Source organism: Cupressus sempervirens, chromosome 1, assembly GCF_028749045.1.
Source record: "Cupressus sempervirens isolate cs-2001-9-10 chromosome 1, ASM2874904v1, whole genome shotgun sequence".
Classification (NCBI taxonomy): Eukaryota; Viridiplantae; Streptophyta; class Pinopsida; order Cupressales; family Cupressaceae; genus Cupressus; species Cupressus sempervirens.
In genome coordinates this window covers 71767721-71784841 of record NC_143118.1, presented here as the reverse complement: position 1 = coordinate 71784841, position 17121 = coordinate 71767721, and positions in this window count along the sequence as shown.

Below are 17121 nucleotides of genomic sequence, written 5' to 3'. Positions count from 1 at the left end.
TGACTTGGTGGACAACTCTATAGTCAAGGTTAAATATTTGATCCTTCAACAATGTTTGTATTTAATCCTTCCTCCTCCCTTTTTTATTCCACATATAAGATTCTACCAATTTCTAGTCTTTGTCTCTCATGGTTAGTGTGTATGGAGACCACATCAACCCTACATTACCATTTGCATTCATACTTGGGTGGCAATCACTTTCACATCAGTATGTCAATGCTTCTTTTGTACTCAGATATTTTGGTCCTTCCTTTTCCTCTATGATGTATCCTTAAATGAATTTTTCTTGAACATTAACTTCTAATCAAGATGCTTGTCTCAACTAGGTGTCTTGTTGATACATGTTATACTTGATTCGTCTGGTAGTTATTTCACATGATCTCTTGCTAGGTATTTTTTAGGCCCAAAAATCATTTATCATCTTGTGTGGGTATTGTGTTTAAGTGGCAATGAATACCAAATTACCTATGCTCTCGTATTTTGGTTGCCTTGATGTCTATTAATACATGGTGGTGCCACCTCATGAACCATTATCTAAGGGTTGTGAATATATATACTCTACATTTATTTTATAGTTAGTTCAATAATTTCTTATTTGATCCTTTTATTTAATAGTTAGTATTATTTCCTATTAATACATCAATGTATTAGGATTTTCTTATGTCTTCATTATAATACATATTATTTGAATACATCTAATATTGTTATTAATTACTATAAGAAATAAGAAATAATGGTTAGAATATACATTTTTTTTTATTTAAAGTAATGGATGTTTCATATGTTTATAGATGTTACATGTCAATAAATGTTATTATAGAGGTGACCAAATTTTTCTTTCAAAACCATACATGTGCAGATATAAACATTAAGTACAACATGTCCAATATTTTTATAGACATACACATTAGTAATTTTTTTGGTAAGTCTATTCCTTTCATTTAGTTGTTGATTGCTAAGAATTACTAATCTATTTCACAGGGTAACATGGATACACCACAAGGCACAAGTGGTGATGTACCTCACACACCTTCTTCAACAAAGGTAAACCTTAATTAGTGTAATTGAAAAAATTATATAGAAAAAATGTCATATTATTATGTTCTTTTCTTTATGCCTTTGGAGTTATTTTGATGGACTTCTATTGATATTGATGTCACAACTTGATACTTATTGATAGGGAAATGTAGAAATGAGAGCAGATCAAATGTAATTTGAAATTTAGGTGTCATTTTTAGATGACATCATGTATAGTGCTGACCCTATCTTCATGGCCTGTAAGCTTATAAAAAAATATAGTGATAAAATTCTTAACCTTTTCCTTGACTAGAACGAAATCGAGGAGATAGAGGCACTGAAGATGAAATAATACTTAGAGTTAATTCTTTGTAGGTAAGCAATTATTAATCTTAAGCAATAATAAAAGTTCAATAAATGTTTATATTTTAGAGTATCTTATGAATCATGATATAAAATATTATGTGTTCTTCTTAAATGATTTTTTAACACCCATGAGATTGCATGGTCAATATGGTGAGTGTTGTAGTGCACAACCTTCATGCAAATAATCCTTGTAAACCTTTAACCATTCATTTAACTTTTCAGATGCTTCTAGTTAGTATCCCATTTTATCTTTATCCATTCCAAATATCTTTTCTAATAATGTATTCTTCAACTCATGGTGAAGTTTGGATGTCTTCTTCAGTCACTACTCTGATATTTTTGACTACATTGTCAATAATGAGGAGCTTGCATACATCTTCGACCATACCAAGTACAATTGGTAAAACCTTGCTTTTCTATATTTTGTTATGTGCTAATCATGCATTGTTTTTTTTTTTTGGTGGATTTTATACTCATCGACCTATTCTATGCACTAATAGATACACCTATAGTTGATAAAACAATAGAGACCACTACTAGTGAACCTCAACCATTTTCTAGAGTAGCATGTGTGACTAGTACTAGTTTAGTTGTAGGGACATTGTTGTTGAACAAGAAAACTATGTTTTCATTAAAATTACCAAAGCTTCAAGGAACTTTAAAATTATTATTATTTATAGTGTAATTATTGTCGACTTATACATAACTTGTTTTGGACTGATAATCCCATGATGCTTTTGTAGGAAATGATGTTTTCTATGATACTCTTTTTGAAATGACATTGAAGCTATTTGGACCCACCACACATAAAAGGTACATAGTTTCATATCATTGCTACAATTTTTTTCTTTTCTTCCATTTATTTTACTATATTAAATTTATTGATCAAACAATTTTATTTTTTTGAAAAAGGTGGAATGAATAGGATCCTGAATTAAAATATTAGCTCATTTCATCTTTTGAGCACCTATTTGGTAAAAAGATATTTGATAGTGCCCTACATCTTAAAAGAGAATTCAAACATATAAAGACTGTGAGGGACCAATATAGAAGGACTCTAAAGATTAACCAAAAGTACAAGTTTTCTCCCATGATTCCATCAATGGAGTGGAATGAAAAAACAAAAGGTTCAAAAGAGAAAAGACTAGAGGATAGAGGAATTCAATTAGAAGATGAAAGAAGAAGGTATGTTGTCATAGTATTAAGTAGAATGTAATCATGCACTAATTAATGATCTTTTTTTTAATATAATCTCACATTTTAAAAACCTTTCATAGAGTACAAGACATATCAAAATCTATAGAAGCAAGACTACAAAGGGTTGGCCAACACAAACTTGGCTCTAGTGGCTATATGTACCTTCACTCTTAACTTGTATGTAGTAGCAATGGAATTTCATATAATTTTTTATATAATGTTGCAATTTTTTTTTGTAATGAAATCATACATGCAAAAATGATGATATTAAGAAAAAAATACAAGGAAACAAATTCAATGTAGAGCCCATAAATGAAGATAAATAAATTTCCTTGAAGAAAGGCTATAAAGTCATGTTTGCAGGCCTACATCAAGAACCTAAAATCCAAGGCCAAGAATCTGGTGCACTAGATGAGACATAGGTAAATTGGTCAAATGAAAAGTAAATCAAATTGAATAGTTGAGAAATTTCTTTTTTGGTGTTAGTTTCCAACATAAATTGACTATTTTTGTTTTATGTATCAAACAATCATAATAATGTTCTTAGTATTTTTTTTCTTATTATCTTTGAGACCTTAATCACTAATCCAAGCATATGAATACTAAAATATATGATTTGTAGGTATGTGAAACAATCAATCTGAAGACATCTATTATTGTAGTTTTCACATCTTCAAGACAGGCTACAAGGTACCCATAATTTTCTACTTTTTGAATGATTACTATATAATTTTCTAAGAAATTGGGCACAATTTCAATATTATATCTCCTTTTCTTTGTATATCAAATAGGATTTTGTCTTTTGATATATTTTTTAAGGTTGGTTGTGAAATACATGCCATCTATGTCTATTTTGGGTGTTGTCATTCCATGACTTATGACTAATTTATTAAGGTGATATTTAATTGGGGCATTTCAAGTTAGTTCACTAGTGCCTTAAATTTTATTTCTTGTAGATGTTTTGATCACTAAATCAAATCAATATTCAGTGTTAATGATATGATTATGTTTGGTTTTAATATATGTGTCTTTGTGAGACTTCAAGAGGCACCAGGAGAGTGCTTTCTAATCTAAAGAGATTTCATAGATGTTTGAACTTTTCTAGTAGTTTCCCATATGCTAAAGTGTTTCACTGCATGTTTTTTTTTTGTGGGATAGGGAAATGCACATCTAAGTGAGAAACAAGAAGAAAACACTTATTGTGGGATATGATGATGTTGATTCCTTTATGTATTCAAAGAAGATTTGTGTGGCTACCTAACTTAATTTTTTTGGGATCATTTACATATGTTCTCAGGCTTCAAAACCTAGGATTGATTTTATAGTCATGAAATATGTCCATATTTGGGACTTTTTTTGAAGGGATTTGTCTCTTTGTGTCTCACTTAGTCATTATGCATTAATATGTTGGTATTATTAGGCCATATTTGGTTCACTAATTGTTAATATCTACATTGATTTTCTTCCATTATTCACATGCTTCATTGATGCCCCCTTTTTCCTTACTTTCAAACATGTGATCATTTAAGCTTATGAGAGGACATATCCTACCCACACATTCTAGTGACACATATCTCTTCTGTGGAGCCTCTCATCCCCATGTTAGTTTCACTTGCTACACATTTCATGCACACTATGGATGATCTCATCTCTTGTGAGCATATTCTTTGGGTTGTTAGCTCTTCTAATTTTTCAAGTTGAACTGGATCAGTGTATTTTATTTACTAAGAGAATTTTTTGTCTCTTTTCCTTCTAGGAGATTGATATGAAATAACATTATAATATTTTATCTAATGTGTCCTAGGCTTCTATGAGATTTATGGGAGGAATTGTTTTATTCAAAAACTATGGCATTTCCCTTTGCACTTTCCATTGTTAACTCCTATTCAAAGGTGTCTGGTATGTTTTGTCCAAGAAGTTCTCACTTTTAGGTGATATTACACATGACCTCTAGAACTACCTAGTTGATTACTCCCTTCTTGAAGGTTGTAACTAATATTGAATTCTAAAGGCATTAAGTACCCTTGACACAATGTCAATTGACACAAATTGGGAGAGGTCACTAAGACTACCTGGACATCTAATAGGGCATCCTAACTTGCTCGCTATAAAACTAGGCTTTCTGGATTTATGTGCTCCTAATATTGAGTTCCTTCTAGCCTACCTTGTTTGGTAGTTCAAGACTTTAACATTTTTCTGTGTCTTTAGAGGTCAATTGGTTTTTGGTGATATGAGACATTCTAATTGAAGTGTTTTACATCTCCTTTTCCTCTTAAAATTGTTTATCCTATCTCCCTTAGCTGTAGATATTCCACATAATAACTTTCTAGGTACTAGTATGCATTTTGCCATTCAACATAGTAGATGACATTATTGTTTATTCTCACTGTTACCTTTCCTTGATGTTTGAGAGTGGTAGTTTTTTGTCTTAAGCTTTGTATTTGATTCTCATCAAATTGACATTTCATTGTGGGATCCATTCTCTTCTGGATAATAATATTTTATTTAATTGATTTTTAAATTTCAAATTGTGATCATTATTTAGTAATTCTCCTCTTGATTTTTTAAGCTACTTTAGTGATTAATGTTTAGTTACTTTTTATGTTTCAGAATATGAGGTCCTCTTAACCTTGTATCTTTTGTATTTTCCTACATAGATCATTTATGGATATAGATGTACTTTATTCTATTCTTCTCAAGTTTTTAGGGATATAATATAGTTTTTTAGGATATAACACAAATATTTCTTTTAACGTTTATGTAAATTTCATGAAGATAACTTTTTGTAGCATGATAAGATATGATAAAATTTGAATTTAAAATGTAAAATATCATATAGAGGATTTTTTTTTTCAAATTTATATTTTTACATTTTGTATGATTCCATTTCATTTGTTTGAATAGTTTTAACTTATAGTTATGATTTATTTATTTTTTAAGGAAAAAGTGGGCTAGCCATTGAATATATTTATTAATAAAACTGGTTCAAAGAGCTCAACCAGGAAAGAACCAAAAAGAAAACCTGGAATCATTGCTTACATACAAATATACATAAAGATATTTGTCAATATTTACAATAAATATTATGTTGACAAAATTGAGGCTCATAAAACTATACCATTAAGAACTTTGTCCTGAGTCAAGCTTTGCATCTGAATTTTATGAGCATGATAAATAGCTTTCAGATGCAATCAATGAATGTAATTGTTCAAATTGTTCAATAAATGAGTTGGGTTGATGTGTGTTAACAATGACACCATCACACCCAAGATTAGATATGAAATCAACCACTTTATTTCCTTCTTGCAGGGTATGTGATATGGTAACTTCTGAAAATTGATCAATCAAGTACCAAATTTTCATGAAGACATATTGCAAATGCCATGAATAGGATTTTCATTTAATGCAATAGTTAATAACCATTTGAGAATCAGCTTCAATATGGACTCTATGAAAATTACCCGTTTTAAGCAGTACTAGGCCTGCCAAGAGAGCTTGTGTTTCTGCTGAATTATTAGTCCCATCTGGCAGTAGGGAGGATGAAATTGCCAGAACTATACCTTTACTATCTATGACACATGCTTAGAGACCTGATTTACCTGGATTTCCCCTTGAAATGCCATCAAAATTAAATTTCACTATACTTGACTTAGAAGGTAGCCATTGCACAACTGCTCTATCTATCTTGGAATGTTGATTGTTGCTAATTCCACTCCCCTATGGAATAAGAAGATATTTCCACTCTCGAATGATGAAACTATCCAAACTGAGATTGTAGGATTGATTTTGCATCTAAAAAGGCCTACATTAGTGACTTTTGATATAGACTTTTCAATCCTTGTAACACTATTTCTTTCTCTGCAAACTCATTTCTAAATATCCTCTTGTTCCTCTCCCACCAAATAGCCCAAATAACCGAAGTTGGAGTATATATCCAAATTTCTGCAAATAAAGCTTTCAAAAAAAGAAGCAGCCAAGATTGAAAAATCTCCCAAAGGTTATTTTGAAGAGGAGTATAACAATGAAGTTTTCTAAGAACAAAAACCCAACAATCATATGCAAATGAGTAGGTGACAAACAAGTGATCCACTGATTCATATTCTTCATTACACAAGACACATTTAAATGGAGGAGCAATATTCAACTTAGTCAATCTATCACTTGTAAGAATTCTATGTTTAAGTGCAAGCCATGCAAAACATCCAGATTTGGGAAGAACAACATGGTTCCAAAAAAATTTATAAGCTCTAGATGGATTCTTTTGTGTAGCCATTCTCTGTAACAACTTATACCCCTCTTTGACTGAGTAGCAACCATCTTTAGCTGGAGCCCAAAAAAATCTATCTTCCCCATTTTAAATGTAAACAAGTCTCTTATCTAAATAGTCCCTAAACATTTGTTTCTCTTGAGTAGACAAAGGTAGGTGATCCAGATTTTTCCAAGTGACTTTCCTAGAATAGGGACAGATTTTATCTATAAAATCAATGACTCTATTACCCCAAACTAATTCTAAAATGTTCATTATGTTCTAAGACAATTGCAAAGTATGAAGAGATGGAAATCCATTCCATGAGTCCCTCCAAAAGTTGACTCTATCTCCCTTATTCAACTCTCAAGAAATATATTTAAGAAGAATATCTCTGGAAGAGATCATAAAATCCCAAATCACAGAGCCTTTAGGGGGATTAAGAATTGAAAAAATTCTTGTGGGGTCATTATTATCTAAATACTTTTGTTGCATTATCTAACACCATGCTGATTGAGGTTTAGTGTACATATGCCAAATGAGTTTCCCACCAAAAGCTACATTTCTCTTAGTCAAATTATGAATACCTGCTCCACCAATGGCTGGAATATGAGCCATGTCATGAAGTGATACAAGTGGAATCTTTTTATCCCCATTCATATTTCCTGCCCAAAGGAAACCTCTAATCAAGTTTTGGATTTGTAATAATATTGATGCTGGTGCTTCAAGGACTCCAATATAATAATTTGGGATTGCTGAGAGGACCAATTTTATAAGTAGAATTCTTCCTGCTAAAGAAAGCCATTTGGCTTTCCAAGCTGCCTCTCTAGACTTAATTCTTTGAATAACCAAATTCTAGTAGCTTGTCTCATTTGATCCCATGAAAAATGGAATTCCAAGATATGTTGATGGAATAAAGTCCTTTGAAAATCCAAAAATTTTAACAATTCTATCTGATATCACTTTGCTAGTGTAGAAAAGAAAGATTTTTGACTTTTTTGAATTCATTTTCTGCCCTAAGACATCTTTGAAACACCAAATAGATAAAAGAGAGAGTTTATACTAAGGACATGGAGAGAGTTTACAAAATAGATAAAAGATTCAGAAACACCAATCCAAAAAAAACTTATAACATAACAAAGAGTACCATATTTTCATCTATGTATATTGATAACTAAAATAAGAGAAAAACATATTAAAGCAAGTTTCAATAATCATTCTTTTGAGTAGAAGAGAAGAAACCAGAAGCTGTCACAAAAACCTTGTCCAGGTGATTAATAACCATTTTATTCATACCTAATTGTTTTAGAAAAGTTTTTTTTGTAACCAAAAGTAGCTATATAATTAATTCCTTATGTGTGCATTCTTATTAATTTCAACTTTACAAGTATAGTTTATCACCTATATGATGTTTAATAGTACAAGTATGTTGGACCAAGAATAGTAGTTATAGCCTCCTAGTCTTTAGTTTGATTCTTACAAAAATATCACTTCTCATGGTATCTCACAATTTTGGCCTTAAAAGATAATTCACATCATCATATATGGTAATTACCAGAATGTTATCTAAGTTCATATTTTCTATCTTGTAGGTCACTCTTGCAAATTTAATTTTTAGCTGACCTTGGTGACTTGTCCAAGAATGATATTCCACTTAATGTAAGTCTAGATCAACTTTTATAAGTTCTATTTTAGATAAACTAGTAAATACTAAATGCTTGCTTATTTTCTAGACATCAACACAAGGTAATGATTGATTTTCATTTTTTCCATGTAAGCTTGAAATAATAGTAGTGATTGATATGAAGTTTCAAATGTTCTTACTTAAGTTGTGTATTAGTAGGATCATGTGATGATGTAGGGGAGGAGGCAAACGACATTGTTACTAATTATGTCTTGGTGTCTTCACTATTCCAAATTTTTAGTATGCCATATTTAAAATTCAGGAAAGTGCAATGACTTTTACAAATCTAATAGTAGATGTCTAATGTCTAACCTATGGTGTCTATATTTTCATAATGAACTAGCTTAAATTTATCTAATTATGAATGTTTCAAATTATTGAACTGTTAGTGAACAGATTGTCCTTCGAGGAAATGCGTACAAATTCGACCCTGAATGCCTAAATGAGAGGAAAAACTAACACCAATAGTTGGATAGGTTATCATGGGATTGATAATCTTCATCTGAATTTTTATCGAGTATAGCTCCCCGTATAAAATATACAATGAATTAAATGTAAATGCTTTTACCAGAAAGCATAAAAGGACAACAGACATCTACCCATAAACACAGAGTAGATGCAAAACCTAAAAGCCTAAAGAAAAGAAAAGCAAGGAGTAGCAGATGACACAAAGTTCATTTACTGAACACTGCATTACATAGTAAACATGAGAAAATGTCTTCCATTCTCTTGAGAGAATTGAAAATCAAAGCTTTTAAAGATATTTAAACCTGATAATGTAATAAGAAAACAACGATATTGAAATGTAATTTAGAGAAAACTGAAAATGACACAAAGTTCAAATTTAGTGAAAGGAAAAATACATTATCACCAAAGTATAATATGTTTAACCTTCAGCCTCCCTTCCCTGACTGTAAAAGACCACAAAGTCTCTTCTACACATTACAACCAAACCATTATTTTAAGAAAGACAGAAACTCCTTTCACAATATTACATCAGCTATCAAAATCCTATCTCTATCTCAGACACATAGTTCTAGAAAAGAAAAATAGCCCCTGCTCTGCCTCTCACAGCCTCTCAAGAAAATGGAATGATCTTGCAAAATCCCCTCCCTGGCTGAAGCCCAAAGTCTGCAGTCTGGAAGCCGAAAGAATGGAACCCCTGCCTTGTCTTTTGTTAGCTCTTTTAATCTGTTCTTTCCCATGACTTTTTAGTTTCATAACTGATTCTTGAAAAGACTCTCAAACTTCTCGCTTTTCCCCTTTTATAGCATATGTGCCTAATGTTTAATTTATCATTAAAAATTTATTATGATGGTCTTTAAATCATTACATCAAACTTCATATATGGAGTGGATAGTTGTCTCCAGATTTGCGTTCGGTTAGGGAAATAAAAATAACCTCTATTTTAAAAGGGGGCCTCCACATGTCATCATTCACTGACATCACACCTCACATCTCTTGGGATTTCCATGATTTTTTTCTTGCAGTTAGTTCTATCTTGTTTCATTTATAAGTATCCCTGACACTCGATCAGAGGAAGTGACTCCTCGGCTGCTAGGTACTTTTAGCTCACCCTGCTATACCACCACCTTTGAATTAGAAAAGAACAAACATTGTTATTGTAATGACATTATATCGATTAATGTAACTATCATCCGATTTCTTCTTTCCTTGCGAGATTAATATGATCCACAAAATAGCCTAATCAAGTCATCCCTGTTACACAAAATGAACAAATATTGTTGAGGCTCTTTGAAAGGTATTCCATTTGTCTTGGACATCCATTTAGTCACCTTTCGAATATCACGATGCTAGGGTAACACACAACATATATTTGCATTTGGTTGTAGATGCTCAGAATAGCTACTTGCTTGATAAGATTCAGCTTACATAGCTCAACCATGACAAGGAGCAATTTTGTGTATGGAATTGCAAGCTTCTCACGCATCTCAACATGGCCCCTCAACCATTCGGGTTCCAAACTTTTAATGACTCACCTATAGTTGGCTATCATGTTTGGTCTACATCCTTCTCCTTGCTGAGTTAGAAATCTATATAAAGCTCTCTACTCTTATTGTTGTTAGGCTTCTTTCTTAGCATGAATGTGAACTGACAATAACACCATTATCTAAGAAAGAATATATCATTATTAATGGGCTTGACACCAAGATGTTCCCCAAACCTGATTGGAAGAAAGTATATCCATCCTTAATGCGTCTGTGGCTAGCTTCTACTGCTCATATCTATTTAACTGCATTGAATTCATATGGGTCCTTTTATGAGTGAAACTCGATAGGGTGCATCTATTAAAAAATCTATACACGTGTTTGGACACCATCATTATGCACATTCCTATTTGTATGATTCACTTTCCTTCCTGAAACATGCAAAAGAAATACTTCACCTTTCACCGCTATGACTGTGCATATGTTATCAACTATCTACAAATATGGCGCCTCCAACCTTGTTTCCCCAAAATTGCTACGGACAGAGTCACCTTGAGATGTCAGTTTGCATAGTGATATGGAGTCATAAATAATGAAAGAATAATTCCATTCATAAATCACATGCTCGCCCCACATTTGGAGAGTAAAAAAGCTTTGGTTGATCAAGATATTGAGATAAGCTTGTGATATTTTGCAGGTTCTTCCTGCTAAAATGCTCGATTAAACTGCCAAGATCATCCATGGCTTTTCAAGCTCGGGTTACTTTTATGATACTTGGCACTTTCCTTTTATGTTGGATGTGCTTGATAATAGGTATATCAATATCCAAATAGCTAAACCATGTCACACACTCCTGAGTACCTGAATTTGCACTTTATTCACTGGGCACTATGTTCACAAACCTATGATAATATTCCCGTCATGGCTCGGGCACATGAAAAATGAACTATAAAAGAGAAATAATGGTCAACAGTGATATGGAATATCTCTGCTATGTGGAATGAAAACTTTGAAAATGACCTCAATTTACTAGAGGATATAATTCATGAATGCATTTCATCTGCTGGGATCTTCATGTAATGGATACCCAAACTTGATACCATGCTCATATGAAAACTTAAATCTCCACATTTCAAAACCCTCATTTAAGGATATTATGCACAATTCATATTGATTACATTCAATCATAGGATTGACTGATTGTGAATACAATTTTGGCTTGAAGTGATATGTATCCCGAGAGGTAGCCCTGGCATTTTAGATTTTAAACTTTTCACTGAAACATGCAATTCAATTGATGAGTCGAGTTCAGAACTGGATTGGACTTTGCAAACATTCTAAACTATGAATATCTAAGAATCTAGACCATGTGGCTGCACTTCTAAATAATGAATAGTGAATTGGTGTACCGTGAAAATATTTAGCCTGAACCTTGATTCTGAATTTGCATGTCAAACCATTTCGAAACTCTGAATTGAAGATTCACCATGATGTTATTTTATTCTTTGACCAAGGTGCATCACCAAAACTATGACCTCTGAACTTCTGCACTGACTCTGAATTATGAATTGAGGTTGGATTTTGAACTTTCCTGGACTAACCAATCTGCATTTCGAACCCAAAATCTGAACTTCACTTGTCTTGAACCTGTAGAATGGGTAACCTGAACCATTGAACTACTTTGAACTACTTCAAACTTCAGTTCGAAGTGGTTCAAACTCTGCACTCAAAGTTTTAAAACTGTGACCACCTTGGTTACTAACATGAACTTATTTTTCCAAATAGAAAATGTGAACATAGGAGAAGCATTAACTTTAGAGTTTCAGATTATGGATTACATTTGTCTGCATGTGAACATAAATAATAGATTGAATTCTTATAGGAGTGAGAAATATTTTTACTAAAATTCTATTTGGGATATTTGCATTGTGAAAGCCATATTGGGTTTTATTCAATGTGATCTTGTTGGTAAGTTATCTAGAATACAATGATGATACATGATCTAAAAATTGTAATGTTGAAAATGAATTGATTAGCAATTATACTACACTTAAAAAAACTTTTCGTGGAAGCCACCTATAATTAGATGAATGCATGGGCCAGCTTAATCTTGGTGCCTTAATCATTAATCATTTAGTGGAGGTCTTGTGTTGCTAGGAGCTTCAATTATTTTATGAATATGATATTAAGCATGATGGGTGCCCTCTATTTTATGAGTGGATTCAATCATTTTTGTTATCAGAGGTGTTAGTTTCTTAGAGTAGTGAGGAATATTGTTTAATAAAATTCTATTTGGAGTCTTTTCACTATGAAAGCCTTATTGGGTTTTATTCAATGTGAGCTCATTGGAAAATTGTCTAGAACAAAATGTTGACTCGTCGTCTAAAATATATGATGTAAAAAATGAATCAATTAGCAATTTTGCTAACACTGTAAAATAATTTTTCCTAGAATCTATCTATAATTATGCAAATGCATTAGCCTAGCTTGACCTTGGTACTTTAATCATTTAATGGAGGCCTTGTGTTGTAGGATATTCAATAATTTTATGAATATGATATCAAGCATGGTGGGTACCCTGTATTTTGTGTGTGGATTCAATCATGTTTATTCTAGTTTACCTTTAACATGTTCTACTCATTAAATGTCCAATATCAATTCTAAATGTTATTAATGGTATTCATAGAATGTGTACATAAAATTGTATATGTTTTTTCTCATTAATGTTTTAGTTCAGTTTATGTTATCTTCTTGATGATAAATCAAAGGGTGATGTGAAATGTTAATATACACATGACACAAAATACTAAGTTCCTAGGATAAGGACCTAAAGGAAAACTAGTTTCTTGTACCTTTTTTCTTGATTTTAATCAATATATGTGGTTATGAGGGAGATAAGAATCTATAGGATCAAGTTGACTCACTTGCATACTCATGGTATAGGTGAGCTAGCATGCTACAACCCAACATAGATTTTATCCCTCTCCATGGTCTAGATGTAGGGAATGACACACCCTAATAGATGGGAACCTCATCCATCTATGGCCACTTGTAGTGTCATTGTGGTTATAAAAATTTACCACATCAATAGAATCTGGTTCCATCCTTACTAAAGAAATCATAAGTAGAGATGTCCTTTATCATCCACTAACCTATCATAACCTTATATATGCATGACTCATAGATGTTAGGTATCAAGGGTTTATCAATCATAACTTGTTCCCCATCTATGAGAATATATAGGATCTGATACATGTTTACTAATTTAATGCCCAACTCCCAACATCTCCCAATTAGGAGATGGAATGACATCATACTAGAATCTCATCTCTCTATAAGTATCATCAATATAGGGCTATGAAATCTCATCTCAAGGTGGTGGTAGACCCACTAAAGACCTAAAGATAAATATCCAAATGAATCACCAACCAAGCTACCATTGGTGATTACTTTGGATATTTGTCTTCACGTAATTTTTTTTTAAACAAAGCATGTTGGTCAAAGTTTGACCAAGTTTGGTTAAATTTTTGACCAATGCATGGACTAGGATGTTGTGATGGATTTCAAAACTTGGTCAATTGAGGGTTACCAATGATCAAACTTTTCTCCAAACTTGGTCAAACTTTCAACCAATGCATTGACCATGATGTAGTTGTGGGTTTGGCATCTTGGTTGATGCTTTGGTTGAAAGTTTGACCAAGTCTAGTCAAAATTTTGACCAATGTTCTCATTAACAAGGAGAACATTTTTTACCAAATTGTGCTTCAAAATTTTTATGCTCACAAGACTTGGTCAAAGTTTTGATGAGGAAAATAGCAACAAAACAATTTGTCAAAAAATCGACTGATTTTTTTTCAAAAAAATGAGTCAAAATGTACTAGCGACTTATTTACTATGTAAATTGGACCACAATCAATTTTATGAAATTCCTAAAAGTAATTACATCAAAATATCCTGTGTTCTGTGGCTCCAATATCTAAAATCCAATTATCATACCATGAGGAATTAGATGCACATTCTAAAAGAAAAAGAACATATTGAACTTCATTGTTGTCACAAGAAAATTGAGGTGCTCCTAAACATTTATCACTTGAAGGTGTATCATCATTTTGGTTTTATCTTTGTGCTTAAGAGAATTTTCTTCTAAAAATTATATGTTATCCAAGAGAGTTTGCATTCATGGGCTTCATGACTACCTTTTCTACCACATCTTTTACAATGTAAAAATTGCTTATCATTTTGATTATCATTTTTCTTCCATTGACCTTTACTTTTTCCTCTATAATTATAACCACTTCTTGAAGAGGTTTTATTTTGAGGTTTCTCTTGATGGGCAAGACATAGATTTTCACTTGTTATATCTAGTTTTCTTCCAAATGCTTTCTCATGCTCTATTAACTTTTAAACTAATAAATGAATAGTAATAGTTTTTAATTGTTTGCTCTCTTGAAGAGACTCTATATATCTGAAATGTGTTGGAAGAAGTGCTTTAGTAAAACTTGTGAGATGCATATCAACTTTACCACCTACAACATCAACATCTTGTTCTATGGCTCTAATTTATGAAGCTAGACTCATAACATCACCATTTTTCAATTCAAGATTGAATAGTTTTAATTGCAACTAAATGAACTCTAACTTTAAATGAGAATCAAATAAAATTTTCAATTTATGAATGGCATCCCAAGAAAGCGTCCATCCCTATATATGTTGATACACTTCTCCATTAATAGAAGCCCTTACCAAAGATAAAGCTTTTGAATTTTTTTATTGCCACATTTCTTTTTCTTTGGCATTGGTTTGTTCTGGAGACTAAGTACTCCCATCACATATTTTGGTCCACAAATGATTAAAAATAAGTTTGTTTTCTACTTTTCTATTCCATTCTATCCAATTATCTTTTCTAGACAATGTTTTGCCAATCAATGAAATAATAGACTGCATTATGAATCCAAAAATAAAAGATAATTTCCACTGATTGCAAAATTTAAATAATTACTAAAATTTTCTTGCCAAACTTTAGAAAATAAATCAAGTTGTAGAAATATTTTAAAAAGAAAATTGATTGCACCTGAATCAATTTTGTTTTCTTCTAAAATGCTCCAGTCCTTAGAAGCTTCATGCATAGATTTGAACATTCCAATGCTTTGATACCACCATTGGCCCAAGATTTGAAAAGTAGAAATAATTAGAAACAAAATATTTATTATTTTCCTTAAATTGGATTCTATTGAGAATAGGAAAGAAAATTTATAAAATAGACAATAATAATTGTTATGAATTATCATAGAAGACTCTCAGAATAGAAAACTAATGGCAACCCTAAACTAAAATTAAAGAAAATCTAATGTAATATTTAGTACTTAGAAATTGTGAAGATTAGTGATAAACACTCTATCCCTCTCTATTTCAATATCCATATGTTTTGCTTTAACTCACATAGTCTTTCAATCTACTTCTCTTTCCCTACCTTTATATCTTTCTTATTCACACATGGAGAAATTCATGTCTCCCTACTTATCTCCATCTTATCCTATATATATCCTATTTCCTTTATTTCTCTTTCATGATATACTCTATCTACTCTTTATCTATCACCTCAAATCCCTCTCTCCCTTTCTCTTAATTTTATCTATTAGACTTTTCACATCTATAGATACTATTTTTCATCTTACTTAATCTCCTTCTTTCTGCTTATCTCTTCTATATGTCTCTTTCCCTATAACTATCATTGCTAGCTATTTAAAATCAACAATTCACCTATATATCTATTGGCTTCTCTATCTATATTTATCCATAGTTCTTACACATATTCCGTTCTCTATGTCCTATTATTTATTTTACCTATCTATCTATCCATCCACATAAGTCACACCACATTAATCTAGATAAAAAAAATGCTTGATATTGACATTAAAATGATATAATATAACTCTAGAAATATTTTTTACTAATTTAAACATTTTAGATGCTATATCACATTTGCTTATCCACCTCATTTTCCTTTGAAAAGATTTTATAACTTGAAATAAAAATTTATAACCAAAATTTAGCAAGTAATAACCTTGAAATTTGTTGACTATTCCTAAATCCATTTTAGTGACCTCACAAACTCCTCCAAAGAACCATGCACATGTCTATGAGGCAACCCATTGAAATTTATTTTTAACTAAAATGTAATTTTATGAAATTAATTAATTTTTTTAAAACTGTATGTGTATGTGTATGTGTATGTGTATGTGTATGTGTATGTGTCTGTGTGTGTGTATGTGTATGTCTATGTGTGTGTGTGTGTGTGTGTGTGTGTGTGTGTGTGTGTGTGTGTGTGTGTGTGTGTGTGTGTGTGTGTGTGTGTGTGTGTGTGTGTGTGTAAAATAAACATAATGATTTAATCAACTTTATCTATAAGAATTTGAAGGCTAAATATAATTATTATGTTTTGTAATGTTGTTATTATAGAGAACACTCCAAAATAAGGGTTCATTTTATTGCTTTAAATTTTGTGTGCTCTTTTCTTTATTCTCTGTAGTTATTTCAAATGCATTTATATTGATTGATTTTATTAAATTTTCTTGTATAATTTTTTATTATAATTTATATTTTAAAGAAGAAATTATCTTATGAAAATTTATTTTAAAATTATATTAAATGTAAAATTTATA